An 18,380-nucleotide genomic window follows, 5' to 3' on the forward strand; every position below is an offset into this window, starting at 1 on the left:
GAGGGAGTAATAGTAAGTTGTTACTTTTCAAATGCCTTATATCATATGCACAGATTATATTGTTTTATCATTGTCCAAGACCCGGACTTCAGTCTTAAACTATGAAAATCCATAAAATAATTATTTGATAATTCATTCTAAAGAGTTAAATAAACACAGGCTGCTGTTTATTGTTAACTTTATTTAATTAATTAATTAAATAAAAATCCCCCACAAAAAATACGACTGTCCCGACTGTGTCGACAGTTATGTTGTGGTATCATTTTCACCAAAGTCAAAACTTTTTTTCTCTCCAAAAGTTTGGGTATCTTGTGTACCAAGGGGGCAACATTGTCACTGAAGAGCATGCCTGAAATGGTGTATGAAGAAGACGAAGGAAAAGCAAGGTAAAGGTCACTTGTCAATGGTATATTTTTCTTGTGGGTCATTTACAATCAAGTTTTATTTGTTAAATTAAGAAAATATGGTGTCTTTGTGTTTTTAGGACAAATATACTGCTAGCTGTGACTGTATGACATTGTCCTTAGCAAGAGAAAGGAGTAGACCGTTTTATTAAAAAGCAAACAAACAAACCAACCAACAAAAACAAAATGTGGTGGAAATGCCATTTATTCGTGACCTTCAGGGGGGGGAAATAACAAAAATGATTAATGTATTATTTTGAACATTGTAGCACAACGTAAGTAACCACCCATGTGAGAGTGTGAAAAGTGTGTGGGAGTTGATTTGGTCCTTGAGTTTAAGAAAGAACTAAAGAAACAACCAAATCTGTCAAATATTTTTTTGGTTTTAACACAGCAATAATAATACTAAAAAAAAATAAAAATAAAAATGCCCTTTTCTGTGCCGGCTGCCCAGTTTCTTCTTTATCACCTTGGGAATCCCAGTCTCAGGAGACTGAACAGTTGCAGCTATTTTGCTGTCATGCCCTCAGACTCCACTGACAGCTTGTCAGGAAACAGCGTGCACAGCCTGTGTTTTACTAATTAACTGAGGTACCTGAGGTGAACTAGATCCCTGTGTTTTTCAGATGGCATACCTCATTAGGACAGGGATGAGTGCTAACATACTGAGGAAAACAAACAACCCTTTTATTGTTGTATCTTGTGTGTGTGTACACTGCCGTTGAATAGTTTGGGATCGATAAGATCTTTAAAAGAAGTGAAGTCTCTTATGCCCACCAAGTCTGCATTTATTTGATAAAAAACAGTAATATTACCCCAAACTTTTGAACGGTATAGTGTATAATGTTTCAAAAGCTTTCTATTTAAAATAAATGCTGTTCTTTTGAACTTTCTATTCATCAAAGAATCAAAAAACAGTTTTCAACATTGATAGTAATATATTAATAAAAAGAAATGTTTACTGAGCAGCAAATCAGCGTATTAGAATGATTTCTGAAGAATCATGTGACACTGAAGACTGGAGTAATGATGCTGAAAATTCAGCTTTACACCACAGGAATAAATTATATTTAAAAATATATAAAAATAGAAACAGGTATTTTAAATTGTAATAATATTTCACAATATACAAAATATATATTTTTGATCAAATAAATGCAGCCTTGTTGAGCATAAAATACTTATTTTTTTATCTTACCAATCCTAAACTTTTGAACGACACACAAACACACACACACCCACACACACACACCCACACACCCACACACCACACACACACACACACACACACACACACACACACACACACACACACACACACACACACACACACACACACACACACACACACACACACACACACACACACACACACACACAAACACAGTTTATAATAAATACTTAAATGTTCCATAAAAAAACAAGAACTGTCCATTTTGATTTTAATGGTGTTTGGCTGAACATACAAGCTATTTTGGTATAAGTATACCACAAGGTGGCAGCATCTCTTTTAAGCACTGTTTAGCAGCTTGGTGACAGTGTTTCTTTAGTAGAGAAACCGGATAAAGCATATAAAACACCTTCCATCCACTTAATGCATCTTTCCCTTCTCATCATTTCCTCTACATCATGTTTTCTCTGTCTCCTTTCCTATTCAATGTCTTTTGGAGTTGGCCCTCTGGTGGCAGCTGTCAGTATTCTTGGGGTTGGGTATGGGTGACCTTTAGTCACTTTTCTAGTCTAGAGCCTTGAAGATGTAGAGATGTTGAGCTGCTACATTGAATCTGCATGGGGGAGGAAATTATGTCACACCAACCATCTTTACAGGCTCTCTTATCATTGAGTGCTGCTGGTGGATGTGGTGTGACCTGTGACGCAGCTTCTGCTAACCTTGAAAAATGTTCATGTCAGGGAACTGTATCGATCTACCTATGAGATAGAGAGCAGCTTGAAGGATTAGTTCACAACAAAAATTTAAATATCATTTGAAATTATCTGTGAAATATAATTTAAATATAATATGTAGGCTATGTATGTGTGTGTGTGTGTATGTGTGTATATATATATATATATATATATATATATATATATATATATATATATATATATATATAATAGCCTATGTGGTCACGTATGCCACTATTATGGAAAATGGCAACATAAAAGTTCTTCAGAACATCTAATTTTGTGCTGCACGGAAAATTAAAATCACATGGGTTTGGAACGGCATCAGAAGTTTTCATTTTCATTTTTGGCTGAACTATTCCTTTAAAACTTTTTTTTCTGAGTCTGTGTGGCCTTAGCTATACTTGTTCTCTGTCTGATCAAATGAAGGGGCTTTTAGGATATGATGAATATGAGAGATAATTATGGAGTTCTAATGCTAAAAAATCCCTTGCTTTCGTTTACAAAACAGCTATATTGTGAGTGTAAAATAAATAGAGCATTCTTGAATTTATTGAAGCCGTGTAGGCGGTCTGTTGCTCGTTGACTGGCTATCCGAAAGCTTATATAATTGCTTCAGTCTGGGCATAGCATGTTGGTTCGAATCGCTGAACAAACAACCTCTTTTTGTTATTTGCTATGTGTGGGTGCAGGCTGTATTTAGCTGTTAATTCATAAAAACTTTCAGATCATGTAATATTAAATTCAATCTAAGGCAGATTTTCACAGATTGGTGGGTGGCTGCCTGGTATTCTCACACTTTTGCCTTTCTTCACACAGCCTGAATCAGACGTTGCCTCATGCGCTCTCTCTTTGTTCTATTCTTCCTGATCTGCCCACAGTGTCATCCAGACCCTGACGGGCAGAGAACCAGTGTAAACCAGGTCGTCGTTGTGGATGGACAATTGTTTTTGTCACGAGAAAAAATTCCCTACTGTTTTTGCATTGAGGAATATCATTGTAGTGCATGTTGGCTCTGTTGTTTTGGGGAAATGCATTAAAATTCACTATACACTCTTAAAAATAAAGGCCCGTTCCGTTCACATCAAGAACGATAAATATAAAGATAACTATATGGAGGATATCGTTCTGTTTATTCTAACCGCATGCTTGTCTCTGTCACTTTAAAAGGCTTGAGCTCGTTACAGCAGGATGAATTCTGATTGGCTGTCAATGTTTTCCTTTATCAGCTGGATAAAATCGTTCTGAAAGGGATTCCAACGAAATCGTTTCTCTGTGCCGTTACCGTTATTGTTGATAAAAATCAAATTTTTATATTTTAAAAACAACATTGCTGTAACTACATACACATACTACATTCACATGTCAGTGTATTATATTGTAAATCAATGCATTTATTGACTACAAATTACCAAAAATCACAGTTCTGCTCTCTAACTCCATCGATTTGAATTGGCGCTGAAGCACTTCCTGGAACTATCCGCCGTCTACGCGAATCACATGACGACCAAGCATTTGGAACTTCCGTTGTCGCAACTCTCCGCCCCTCCGCTTCCGGCTCATGGGACCTTATTTCGGAAAAAATATGTATGGAAGTCAATGGCGAGAGATAACTTATCTTTTTATTCCGTCTGAACTGTCCCCTGAACTACACATATGATGTTTGTCAATTTAAAAGGTAAATATGAAAGTCAAGAAAGTCGCAGTTTGTCATAAAACAGAAGAGTAACGTTTAGTTGTATGTGAAAATCGCTCGATGAACTACATCTCTCGTCTCACACTATGTAGCCTACGTCACAAGATCCGTTGCTCGTATGTGTGTATTCTTGCTCAAAACACGAGTCAGGCATGACGGCGTAACGTTACGATTATAATGTAAGACTATAGAAAAAATTACAGACGTTAGCTTCAGTAAAGTTAGCTTCATTCATTGAGAGAAAAGGTATGACGTCGCATGTGCGCCTTCTGGGTTTGTAGTCTTTGTAATTACGTATTTTCACAGTCTTACAGCTCAACAGTTTTACATCAAACTGCGACTTTCTTGACTTTAAAATGTATCTTTTAAATTGACAAACATCATATGTGTAAATCAGGGCACAATTCAAACGAGATCAAAATATTTGTTGTCTCTCGCCATTGACTACCATACAATATTTTTCCGAAATAAGGTCCCATGGTGGTCGACCGGAAGGGGAGGGACTTAGGCTCTCTATATGGCTCTGGGCAGAATGAAACACCTACTTTTCTAGATCCAATCAGGTGCTAGTTGGAAAAAAAAGCCACGGCCACTATTTTCCTCATTTAATATTCCGTTTCTCTCGGAAATACGTCACAACACTGAGATAAAGTCGGTTGCAACTTCTGGTTCACGCGGACTTTAGTTCAGCGAAAAATGAAAATTAGCCCATGATTTACTCACCCTCAAGTCATCCTACGTGTGTATGACATTCTTCTTTCAGGCGAATACAAGTGGAGTTATATAAAAAAAAAATCCTGGTTCTTCCAAGCTTTAAAATGGCAGTTTCTGTTTTGTTTTCGTACGTTCAGTCCATCAAAGTGCATCTATCCATCATAAAAGTGCTCCACACTGCTCCGGGGGTTAATAAAGCAAAGCGATGAGTTTGTGTAAGAAAAATATTCATATTTAACACGTTACAAAGTAAAATTCTAGCTTCTGGCCAAATGGCCATACGCCGTCTACTTGCGCCTGAAAGCGCAACTTACGCAACTTGTGACCTCGGAAGTAGCGTAGTGCGTCATGGCGTAGTGTAAATATCAGCAGTACGTCGCTTAAGTGGAATCCGTATGTTCGTTTGGCCGGAACCTAGTATTTTACTTTGTAACTTGTTATATTTTTAAATATGGACCAGGTCTGAAAATTACTGTAATACTCTGTAGAGGTTGATTTCGGCGGGGCCTTTATTTTCATTATCTTGCCCAATGAAATTTTACCACAGTTACGAATATAATTATGAAGTCTCCTTTTCCTTAACCTTTACAAGAAAAATGAAATTGCTGGGTCTTGCCATCAGATTAGTCCGGGCTTGGAAGCCTATCAATTTTCTTTCTATTTTTTTTAACCCAACCCATGCCTTCATTCGATCTATTCTCAAAGTAGTTTCATTAGTAGCAGGTTTTATGCTTTCAGAGGCTGTTGAGGAATTTTTAAAAAATGAACCTGAAACAAATAACTCAGGGAATCAATGCTCCCCATGACCTGTATTGAATTCTCTCTCGTCTTGAAGCAGCATGGGGTCAGCTAATATTTTATAGATTACACCCGAGTCGTAGCGCCCGTGGCATTCCATGTTCTTTTCTTCAGTCTGCACCAATAGTCTGATGGAAGTCTGAAAGAGAAAATGTTCTATTTATTCATAAAAGCAGAACATAATGCTGTGACAAATCCAAAAAATTGCCAGGTGGCGACATAAATATTAACAGAGACCTCTAGCCATTATCCAGAGTTATTGATTGTGGTTTTGTGGCTTTACAACAACTGCTTGTTCTCATTGTGTATATGATGAATGGTTTAAACATTTCTCCACAACAGCCTATTTGAGAGTAAAATGTGATCGTAGTAAATAACACTTTTAGGCTGTACTTTTGACATGATAATGCAAGAACACTTGATTAATAGTCTGTTTTGTGACATTTTATCTATAGCGCACCGTTTACTCTCACATACCAATTATCTAATCCTTTGAGTCCTCTTTCTGTCTTCAAGCGTCATCATTTTTCTCTGTGCTAAAGCTGCATCTGGCAACTGATGACATCTTTGTCATGAAGACGTGTCTGTCATAACCTGTTAAATCATTCACATCCTCCTAGACTTCGCAGCTGCATAAGCTTTGATGAAATCAGCGTCACAGGTCAACTTCAGAAAACCTCTTTTTAGTTGGACCTGCTTCCTTCTCTCATTGGTTGGTAACAATTGTGAGTTTGGTCCAACTTATCCCTATTTCTTAAATGTGGCATTATATTTAGGCCTGGGTGGTTCATAATTCATGTTTTGTGGTTCAAATCTGCACTGCCTAAATTTTCAGGGAGAAAATAAATAAGTAAAGTGTGTCTAACATTCAGACAAGGAATAAATAAAATCTGGAATGTGGGTCAGACAATCAACCATTAAAATAAAAAGAAGATATTTTGAAGAATGTTGGTAACCAGACAGTTGATGGTAGCCATTGACTTCCATTGTAGGAAAATAAAATACTATGGAAGTCAATGTATACCGTCAACTGTATCCTATGTGGATGCAATGGTGTTTTGGATGGTTGCTATGGTGTTGCTATGTGGATGCTATCATAGTTCCAGGGCTTTTGCTATGTTTTACTGTGGTGTTCTGGGTGGTTGCTAGGGTGTTGCATGTTGTTTACTTTGCTATCAATGCTCCATGGCTTTGCTATGTGGTTGCAGTGGTGTTTTGGGTGGTTGCTAGGGTGTTACTATGTGGCAGCTATGGTGTTCTGGGTGGTTGCAATGGTGTTGCTGTGTGGTTGCTATCATAGTACCAGGGCTTTTCTAAATGTTATTGTGGTTTCAGGGCTTTGCAATGTGGTTGATATTATGGTTCCTGGGTTTTGCTCATGTTTGTGGTTACTATGGTTTTTTTGTGTGGTTGTTATGATGTTCTGGGGTGTATGCTAGGGTGTTTCTATGTGGTTGCTATGGTGTTCTGGGTGGTTTCTAGGTTGTTGCTATCATAGTTCCAGGGGTTTGCTATGTGTTTCTGGTTTCAGTGCTTTGCTATGTGGTTGCTAGGGTGTTTTGGGTGGTTGCTAGGGTGTTGCTATGGTGTTCTGGGTGGTTCCAGGGCTTTGCTATGTGGTTGCTATGGTGTTATGATTACAAACAAATAACATGCTTCTCTTCATCAAAGTGGATGGTTTGAGTTAACATTCATGTCACACAAGTAATTCTTGCCTTAGCAAACACCACTTATAATAATTGATAATGAACATTATTATAAAGTGAGATCCAGACTTGAAAAAACTATCCAATAGAGTTTGAATAACAGTTAACATTTAAGTTTAATGACACAGAAGAATGAGCTGAATTCTGAGTTTTATTTCCCACTCCCACTCCCAAACTAGACAGCCATCAGTCCAAGACAAAGAGGAACGCTGAGCTCATCAATCTTTGTGTTAGTGCTGTTCAGTGTTCACCTCTAATCTGAGAACCGGCTGATTCATTCTCATAGAATGGAAAGGTTAAGGTCTTTTTAAGAGGAACAGTTCTCAAACGAATGTATGCCAATGTCCCTCTGAGGCCACGAAATCCCTTGAGAAAGTGGGACACTGTTGTGGAACAGAGATAGTCACATGAAGGCATTTGATCCTCACCGCTTCCAAAGAGATTGATTTACAAGAAAGCGATCATTAGTTGCAATGGGTTGCAAGCAGAAACTTCACTACTGGACACCTGCATCTCTTTCAGGGAACCCTGAATATTTGACAACAGATGAAAAAATCACATTAGTTTATTCTTTCCATTTTTATCATCTTAATGAATTCTAAATAAAATGTTTGTGACTTTTACTTCATGGCTGTTCTAGCTTTAAGGCTGTTGGTCAAAAACAAACAAAAACTAGCACTTCAATGTGTTCCACCCCAATTTCTCAGGAAAAGCCAAGCGCCTTTGACCTAATTGAAATCACTTGGACTGGTTTAAGTCATTGTGCAAAACAAATCTAGACGCACTACACAGGCATACTTCTCACTTCCCCTCCCCGTTGACCCTTTGGAACAGTCTGTCCCCGGGTGGCTCGGTTCTGCAGTTTTAGTGCCCTGGCTTCAGTTCAGTGGGAACTTGAAGAGGATTTGGGTTTCTCAACAGAGGGTGTTGAGCCACCGGGGTTCACTATAACTTTCTCTGTCTGTTGTGTTCTGATCCAGGAAAGTAGTGTTTTGTGCGTCATCATTAAACATCGAAGAGTGTAAATTTTTATTATAGACGGACTTCCTTCCACCATTGCTTTAAAATAGGGTATTTTGGGTTATAACATGGTTAATTGGGGTGCACTTACAGTGTTGGAGAAGGTTTTTACATATAGGAAAAAAAATTATATATACACTAACATTTAAAAGTTTGGGGTCGGTAAGATTTTTTTTATGTATTTTAAAGAAATCTCTTATTCAATTCAATTCAATTCAAGTTTATTTGTATAGCGCTTTTCACAATACACATTGTTTCAAAGCAGCTTTACAGAAAATGCATTTCAAAAATATACATACAAAAATACAGTTAGTTAATCATGAAGTTTAGGGCATAACATATCGCCGGCGTTGGGTCGTCTCTTCACTTATGCTCACCAAGGTTACATTGACTTGATAGAAAATACAGTAAAAACAGTAATCTTCTGAAGTATTATTGCACTTTAAAATAAGTGTTTTCTATTTTAATATATTTTAAATTGAAATGTATTCCTGTGATGCAAAGCTGAATTTTCAGCATCATTACTCCAGTCTTCAGTGTCACATGATCCTTCAGAAATCATTCTAATATGATTTGCTGATCAATAAACACTTATGCAACAGTTATGCTGCTTAATATGTTTGTGGAAAATGATTTCTCAGGTGAAAAAATTTTAATTTCAAAAGAACTGCAGTTGTTTAGCTGCTGAATAATCGAAATTAAGTCGAAATGGGATATTTGAACACCACATGCAGCACGGTTTGGCCCTTCTTTAAGCTAAGTTTGACTTAAGTGACTAAACGGCTCTTTTGTGGTTATATGTGTAATGTGGGTTGTTACTGTATGTGTTAGCATACATAATGTGTTAGCATATCTGTTTGAAATCAGTAAGTTGCAAAACTAAAAGTCTGGAAGTTGAGATGTGTATAGGAATAGTTCACCCAAAAATGAAAATTCTGTCATTAATTACTCACCCTCATGTCGTTCCAAACCCGTAAGACTTGTGTTCATCTTCTGAACACAAGTGTAGATCTTTTTGATGAAATCGGAGAGCTTTCTGTCCATTCTTCTCCTTTAATAGCTACGCAACTATCACTTTGATGCTACAAAAAGTTCATAAAGAGATCGTAAAACTAACCTATTTGAATTGGATGGTTTAGTCCAAATTTTGCGTAACACGAAAATGAACCTCATTGGTTCTTACAGAAGCTTAAACGTGCTGCGTAACACGAAAATGAACCTCATTGGTTCTTACAGAAGCTCAAACGTGCTGCGTAACACGAGAATGATCCTCATTGGTTATCGCACGTCAAGCAAATTCTTGAGCTTCCGTTTACCAGATCTGATGTGTTCGTCGATGAATGCTTATATGTGAATAAAAGCCTATTCAATCGGTTCATCATTTAAAGCGATCGAGTCTCTTCAGAAAATTTGGCTTAAACTATTTATATGGATTAGTTTTACGATCTCTTTATGAGCTTTTTGAAGCGTCAAAGTGGTTGTTGCGTAGCTGTATATGGAGGGAGGGAAAGCTCTCAGATTTAATAAAAAAGATCTTCATTTGTGTTCAGAAGATGAACAAAAGTCTTAAAAGTTTGGAACGACATGAGGGTGAGTAATTAATGACAGAATTTCCATTTTACGGTGAACTATCCCTTTAAACTCTTTTATTTCAGAAGATCAAGGACATTTTTATTTGTCATTTTATGATCCATTTAAACATTCCATTTCTGTGCATGAGTTTATTGGTGTTTGATTTGTTTTGGCTTCGTTTGCATGTCCCCAATAACCCTGAAACAGATGAGACGCAAAGAAAAAATGTAATACTATATGTAAAATGCCATGTAGGAGTGATTCAAGCCGATAGTTCATCTCATACGGCTCTTGCAGCTGTCTAAATGGACAACATCTGAACCCAATGAACTCTATAAAGCGCAGACACAGACACAGACTTAATTTGTGGAAGATAGCTTTTTATTATTATTTTTTTAATCAGGTTTTACCTGTGGGACTCTGTGGGGTTGCATTTTATCCACTTTAGCTAAACAAACCAACTGTGAATTTACTTTTTCCTTAGATCTTGCATCTTAGACAGCTTCGTTTTGGAGACTTGAGGCTTTTTGCCCTAAAACGACTTGACCTGGTTTTTCCTCAGTAACCAAATCCACTGGATAAACTCCAGGCTTAAGCATTCATTTTGTGTATTTGGGATCTTTTTTAATATAAAATGTATCAGATCACCATAACAGGATGTTCATTTGAGGATGTTCAGAGACCAATTGTTATCACCTGCATTTGTTGCACAGTGTTTGAACAAAAAAGAAAGAAAGTCTGAATTGAAAGGAAAACAAATGTTTTTACATGAGCGCACAGGGTAATTACAAAGCTTTTATATAACCTCTCATTTCAGAAAAAACTATTTTGGGTATTAAAAACAAAAAGTGCTTTGAGCTTTGGACAAACTGATGAGACGGGCAATTTGTCATGCCAATACTTGTTTTCAAAACACTGAGGTTACTATTGCTCATGTTTCCCACAGTTTTACTCCTGCAGATTCTTGATTCTCCCACTAAACTTTCCCCTCATATGATGCTACAATGACTCTGGCTGGAATAGCCTCTTTTGTATAGCTTTCTCAGTGGGAGTAACTCTGGGTTTTGGTTGTTTTAGGTCCGTCTAAGCGGCAGTTTGTGTTTTTTGGCTTTCATTTTCTTCTCATCTGTGTTTGTGATGTTTGGCTGAAATAGTCATCGTACGTTTTTAGACCAACTTATTTTTTTATTGCATCTGATTATAATGTATCAAACCAAGTGGCATTTTTTTCCTGAGCTAACTTTCTGAGCCAACTTTCTTAGCCATTTATACAATTATTTCTAACTAGCACATTTCCTATGAACGTGATCCTCTCATGTTTGACAACCAGAAACTGCATGTCCAAATACTTTAAAATCTTTATTTGAATGGTATAGCAATTGTTTTATAATGTAAAACTTATTTTCTGTGAACTATTTGTATGCTTGAAATGTGTCATTCTTTTAAATAAACACCAATAGGTTTAATATTTTGTTATATAATGCAATGACATTTATATATATATATTTTTAGGGCCCAAATACTTTTTAGGGCTGATGAATATCACAGTAAACATGTTTATCTGTCTGTGTGATGTTTGTATAACCACAAAAGACGATATGGATTCTGTTGCTGAACTGAAGACCTGAAACAGAATCACCTGACAGCTTCTGAATTTCTGTTCTCTAGAATATCTCTAGCACTTGAATATAGTTAAAATAAAAATAAAAAATGTGTATATCAATATATCAAATAACGTTCCCTTTGTGCAGTTTGCATACTAATGTATAAATATATACATTTAGTTTATTGCTTTTCAAAATTTGTTCTAGACCTCTAATAGCCTTGATTCTTGTCAATTATTTCCGAATGGCTTTGAGCAAATTGTATAGTGGTGTATTTCTCTTCACTGAGGTCATATTTACCATAGAATGAACTATGTCACCTCACCTCACTGAACTTCCATGTACAGCAGTGTCAACATCAGCAGGTTCATTTCACAAGCACCTTCACTTTTGTTGTTTTGTACAACTCCAACCGTCCCTGGTTTAAATATAGTATGTTTTTATGTCTCTGTTTATGTTGTTAGACTGCCGTAATCTTTCAAATCTGGACTTGTTCAGGTTTTCATTTGTGCTTCACTTTCAATCGAATTCCATCCGCACTCTGTGGCCCCCCCGGAGTCTCCTCATCATGTCCGAGGCCTAATGGAGGTGCACCTGGCCTGCTTGCGGAATTCCGCACACGGGGTGGAACAATGCTCAGCGGTTCTTTGTTCCCAGTGGAGCATCCGAGCACCGCGGCGCGGGCCGTGTGAAGACCTGAGGGGGGAGCGAGGGGGTTTGAGTGGGTGGGCGGGGGGGTCTGCTCTCTGAACTTACTCTGTGAAAGTGATCTCTGACCTTTGATATCCAGAGAAGAACAACAAACATGACGTTCGTGGTATGACAGATGTCTAATGTTGATAAACCGTTCAAAGACTGATTGTGCTGCTGCTGTACATGGAATTATGCAATGTTTAGAAATGCTGCACCTTCTTTTGTCTCATTTCTTCGCACTAGATCTGAGAGCTTTTATTGTCTCATGTTTTGTGTGTATTAGTAACCTAAAATAATGTATGAACTGTTTGCTATTAAAATTAACTATTTTTTATAGCTATTTGTATTTACTATTATTTGAGCTATTTAGCTACAACTATTGTTTTAAAAATGACAAATGACAAAATGCGTATGAATATATTTACTGTTATTTGTTACATATACCTGTTAAAAATGACAAAGTGTGTGTGTGTGTGTGTGTACACACTATATACTTTTTTTCCTTATTAACATTTAATTTGAATGGTCCCTTAAAATTCTATCATCGTTTACTTACTCTCATGCCATACCAAACCTATATTACTGTACTACTTATTTTTTTTCTGTGAAATACAAAAGATGGTATTTTGAAAAATCTCTCTTATTTTTGTAAAATGAAAGTCAATGTGGTCTACTGACCCAGCATGATTTAAAAAAAAATCTCATTGAATTCTGTAGAATAAATTAAGTTGTGCCGGTTTTGAATGACATAGTTGAGTAAATACGTTTTTATTAATTATTTTGGGGGAACCTCCCTTGTCAAGATGGAGCGACTATAATTTCTGTATTTACATAATGATACTAAAAATACAAAATGCCATGCCACATTTATTTCCATGATGAATTGGCCAATTTAGTATAATATGCATTGCATTCATTGCTCTTTTAATTTTAAGGCATAATGCAAGAGATCCAAATAAACATAATACCGAAGATGTCACTGTCAGACATGATTCATATTTTCTGTAGTGTTTGGTAGTTAAGCCTTCTGTGCAACAAGCCACATGGCAAGTGTATTTCCACAACTACAGTATGAAGGAATAGTCTAGTTGAAAATCTCTGCAATATTATATCCTACACGTAAAACAGTAACACGGCCTTATGGCCACATAATCCTGATGTTTGATGGTTTCTGATTAAAATAACAATCACAGAGTAAAATAGACATTCGGTTTCATTTCATTGTTCAACAAACTGAGCATGAGGTTATGCAATCATTCCTAAAAGATGTGATTAAAAATCTGTATTATACATTGTACTGTAACGGTTTCCGAGAAATGTTTCTCTCTCCAGAACAGTGTAAAAAAGGCCCTCCCCCATCAGAACTCGGGGTGGGCTGTAAAAATCTGACCTTGATTGAGTTTGATCGTTATGTCCGACAACAGGGGTAGCACAACATGTTCAATGGAGTTAATTATCTGTGCTGGAATTTTTTTCCTCCCTCGTTCTCCTCATTAGGGGTGCTGGGCCAGGCCAGAGCAATGACGTTACTGTAGGCTACGTCCCCATTTTTACCTTGTTGACAGTTGCATCATACAAAAAGAGTCACGCCACTGGTTAACGGAAATGTCGAACGGATCGGAATTTACATGAGTAGTGCGTTTTGTGGGTGGGATATGTAGCCTACTTGTGTCTAAATGAATTATCTCACTCTGTCAGTGGCCTGGCCCTGTTGAAAACATGAATCAAAGCAGAGAGAGAGAGAGAGAGAGAGAGAGACAGAGTGATTTAGCATGGTGTTTTCACTTTTGAACAAGTGAAAAAACATTACAACTTACAAGAGAATCATTTTAATCTCATTGGAAAAATACGGTTAGTTTCAACAAATAATTTATTTTAAAGCCAGATTTTACTATAGGGTTCTAAGGCATTTGTATTTAATGGGATAGACGATTTTTTAAAATCAGAAAACGGAATAAAATTATTCAAATTCCTTTGGAATCTTCCATCTCTGGCTGAATTTGAAATGGGATATAGCACACACAAAAAAAGTTCAGTTGGGTGTAGACTCAATTGACGCAATTAAAAAAAAAAAAATTAAACGCCAAAAAGCTTCTATATAAGGATAATTTTTTTAAACGATTACATAATACTTTCATGGTTAGCAGGTTATTTCAAAGTTTCTACTGATAAAGTATGTTTATGACCTGTTCATAAAATTGATTCATAAAATTGAATAGAAATACTAAATTTAATTAAAACTAGATCCATCAAATGGTCCCATGATGAAACCCCTGTATACATATAATAAATGTGTAAATATGTATATATCCTATATATATATATATATACCATAGAAACTTCAAAGTACATATTGAAACGTTAAACGTCCCCTCATAAAAGGGTACATTTGAATTCCCATAATTAGTAGTGAGGTTGTTTAGGATATCAGTATTTCGGTCTCTGGCTGTGCAGAGATACACAGTGGCCCCATAAACTTTCCCCCAAAGGCTGTCCGGAGATCCTCACTGCTGTGCTACATGCGTGATATGCATGCAGCTGTACTGACGCACCTGGGACCAGTACAGCAGGGCACAGTGGTCGGGATATGCCTTTGCCTTTAAGATCTAGCTCCCCATAGCCACAGCACTGTGTGACATCCTCACTCAATATTAAACTGGTCTTTGAAGTCATCGAATTGTTGGGGATTTGTCGTTATTGTATATACTTGCTATGCGGCCACATGCCGGATGTATGGCTTGAGTCTATATTTCCTTTATGTATTGGGCCATGCACGCATGCTGTTGCCTCTTAGTCCCTCTAAAACATGCACACATGCAGAGTTAGGTGCTGCTTATAGCTCTCCAGGCTTAATGGATCCCTTAATGATCTGTATCTGAATCCAAATTAATAATAGTTTTTCCTAATAAACAGAATGCACTTGCAATAGAAAATTCGAGCCACATTTATAAAAAATAAAAAAAAGATCTGAGGCATTTTCTAGGCTACATCTCATCCAACTCATTGCAGGACGAAATGTGGAGAATTTTGTGGCAAACACATTCAGAGATTTTTTTCATATTATATATTCAATTGTCTAGACTAGAGATTCTGAAAGTTAATATGAAATTACTAAAATGATATTGGCCTAAAACAATGCTAATCCCATTTATAACAGAAAATGCAGTGACATTTTGACAAAACAGAAATAATCTAGCAAACGTATTTTTAAGATCATATTGATGTATTTTAATGATATTTAATAAAATGTTATTTAAAGAGGCAGCGAAACAGGTGCAGTGTGTTTTTCTTTTCTAATTACAGTCTTTCAAACTATAGGTGCATGATAGATAGATAGATAGATAGATAGATAGATAGATAGATAGATAGATAGATAGATAGAAGGCTATTCAGCTGCAGCATTAGGATGATGATGATAAACGGCTCATGTCTCTTGTGTCCATCAACACACCATATCAGCACAGGAAGCGAGAAGTCGTTGTGTATTATTAATATTCTGACGTTTCCCTTCCATTATACCTAGTCGACCAATCAAATGTGAGCGGCGCGCCACAATCTGACTGTAAAAAAAGATCTGAACGGACCCAATATTCAGCGCACGCGCCTACAGGCTACTCGGGTACTTCGATTAGAACGGGAGCGTAGCGTCCAGTGTGACGAAAATTCAATGGAATGATTTGATTGGTCTCTGCTGGGTCTAGACAATCGGAGGCGGGGAAACTGAAGAGTCGTCGTTACAGCCCACTTTAAAAACCCGTCAAAACCGACTCACGGGCTCCAAGTCAATGAGAATAACGGCAGTAATTCATACCGGACGGTCCTCCCATCCCCGTCCTGAAGTTTTGTGGTGTTATATGTTTTATCTGAGATAACCTACGGGAAGAGCTTCATCTGAAGGACATTTCTCAATAATCTGCCATCACAGAAAATCTGTCCGGTAAGACTGAACGTTTTTCATATTGTGATATTGTTCATCATACAATAGGCTGCATCTCTCATAGACACGACACATGGTGTCGGTTTCCATATTTTTTGTCCGTTGTGACCCACATTTTAGTCGTAGTCTTTTAGCAATGACATTACTATTCCTCACTAGATGTAAAACTATTGCCCGTGTGACCGATGAACACTGATGTTTTTCTAAATGTATTGATTTGTCATACGTCCGTTAATTCTTTGTGTGAGTGATTTGAATATCAGTGTGTAAATACTTTATGTCGCCTAGAAACAGCAGAAACTTTCCTGTCTGGTAATGGCTGTCTCAAATCCTGGTGCGGTGCCCACCAAGACAGCATTTTTGGCATCCTACGTGCGCGTGCAGATGTCAAAACTGAATCATAATCAGGTGAACTTAGCGAGTGCGAGGAAGGCGTCTGTGAAGCCCAAATACTCTGCACGCGCACATGTAACCAAGAAAAGGTTGTTTAGTTAGGAAGCCCACTAACAGTTACTGCTTTAGACACAGCCTATGGCAAATTATGATGTCGAGGTGTAGGCTAACTCTCTGCTTGTTGAAAGAAAAAGTCTCATTAAAAAGGCTGATATTTTTTGGGGCAAATTTTTGTTTTGTTTGGTAAAATCTTATATTTATATAGCCTACATATATATATATATATATATATATATATATACAGACAAACACATATTTTTTGTGTCAAGGACAGTAGATTGTTAAAAATCAGACTCTTTTGGCATTTTTATGAAATCCACTTTTTTCAGCTCAAACAGAAAACTGATCTTCCTGGCTTAAAATATTATATCATATATTATATTATATTATGTTATTATTCAAGGTGCAAGGAAATTTCTTAATTAACACCACTTTGTTTTACACGAGTTATTAAATATAAACATACATTTTTTAGTATAGGCTAAATGTTTTTTTTGGACATAAAAATTACCTTTCTAAGAACTAGGCTAGTTGCCTGCTATGTGTTTATAAATTGCCTTTCATCAGGTTTTTTTTTTAGGTTTCATGTTAAGACTTAAATGTTATGGCTGGGTTATCGGGATATGATTGTACTTGTGTTCCTGTGTGCACCTGTGCCTCAGTGAAGCATCAGCCCAGAGCGTCTGGGTAACAGATGAGACCCAGCAGAATTGACCTAGGTGAAGCTGAGATATTCAGTATCATGAGTTCACATAGAGCACGTCAGGTGGTTGAGGTGGCGGATTAAAGCACAGAAGGTGCTGCGCTCTAACCAGTGATTAGGTGAGGAAGAGTGAAAGCACGATTTCCCTGTCTCTCTATCTCTTCCTTTCTTTTTAAGTCTATCCGATACACAGGGGCTGTTAGACAGAGCATAATAATCACATCTTGACTTCAAAAGAATTGATTTCTCTCTAATCCTCTCACTTTTAACCGTACATCCTCTTGGATGTCTCAGGCTTGTTCTCCTTGTGTCCCATGTTATCTAAAGTGGCATTTCACAGATAACAGGTGAATACATGAAATATGATACTTATGTGCACATTGATATTACTCTTATTATTATTTTATGCCCTTTGAAATCCACTGAAATCTCATTGGGACATGCCCTTAAGACATTTGACAAACTAATTAAGTTTAGAGTGGTCTAAAAGGTGGTTCAATAGAAAATGCCTCAACAAAGGTTATTTATTCTTATCCTAAGGCATTTTGGGATGGCTATTTATTATTTGATTCAGAATTCAATTTCAGTGTGATGTTCAGTCACACAGGATGGCCAGATCTGAACTATGTTAGCTTTAGTAGATTAGTCTGATGTTAGTCTGTTTGTGATATCAGTGCAGTTGGTTTAATTCCTCAAATGAAAAGCAAACATTTCATAATTTTCTTAATATGCATGAAATGTGAATTATACTGTGCTGCAAGAGAGTTTGAAACTGTAAAGAAGCATAGCTTCATGACTCAAGGTGACTTTGTTCTTTTTTTCATTTATTGAGACATAATTTTGGACCTATCATTCATTTGAAACTTACAGAACTCTTTATGTGTGTTAAAAATGAATGCATGTGCGCTGTTCCTGTAATTGCTGGATTGAATAACACAAGCCAAAGAAAAATAGAGGACGGTATTTATCACAGATACAGCGCAGCTGGTCCGCTATCACTGGTTCTGTTGAAAGCACTTCACATCCCAAGCAGATTGTGTGTGTTGATGTGACAGCTCTCAGTAGGGTCAATTGTGTGCTTGAAGTGGAATGAAAACACAGAAAGGACCTCCATTACTCCACAGTATAAGACATCTATTGTATGAAGCCCCACATATGGATATTTATGTTTTGTT

The 18,380-nt window shown here is 36.9% G+C and overlaps 1 protein-coding gene across 2 annotated transcripts in view; it reads left to right on the top strand.

The window, feature by feature from the left end:
• The first annotated feature begins 15,665 nt into the window (after positions 1–15,665).
• The window catches only part of slc38a3a (solute carrier family 38 member 3a), a 47,738-nt gene continuing 45,023 nt past the window's right edge, over positions 15,666–18,380 (top strand). Inside the window, exon 1 of one of the 2 annotated variants that reach the window (XM_079598149.1) lies at positions 15,666–16,049. The gene's annotated coding sequence lies outside the window, so the exon portion shown is untranslated. The remainder of the gene's footprint in view (positions 16,050–18,380) is intronic. The other variant, XM_079598150.1, reaches the window with a different exon arrangement.

Source organism: Phoxinus phoxinus, assembly GCF_949152265.1.
Source record: "Phoxinus phoxinus genome assembly, chromosome: 22".
Taxonomy (NCBI): domain Eukaryota; kingdom Metazoa; phylum Chordata; class Actinopteri; order Cypriniformes; family Leuciscidae; genus Phoxinus; species Phoxinus phoxinus.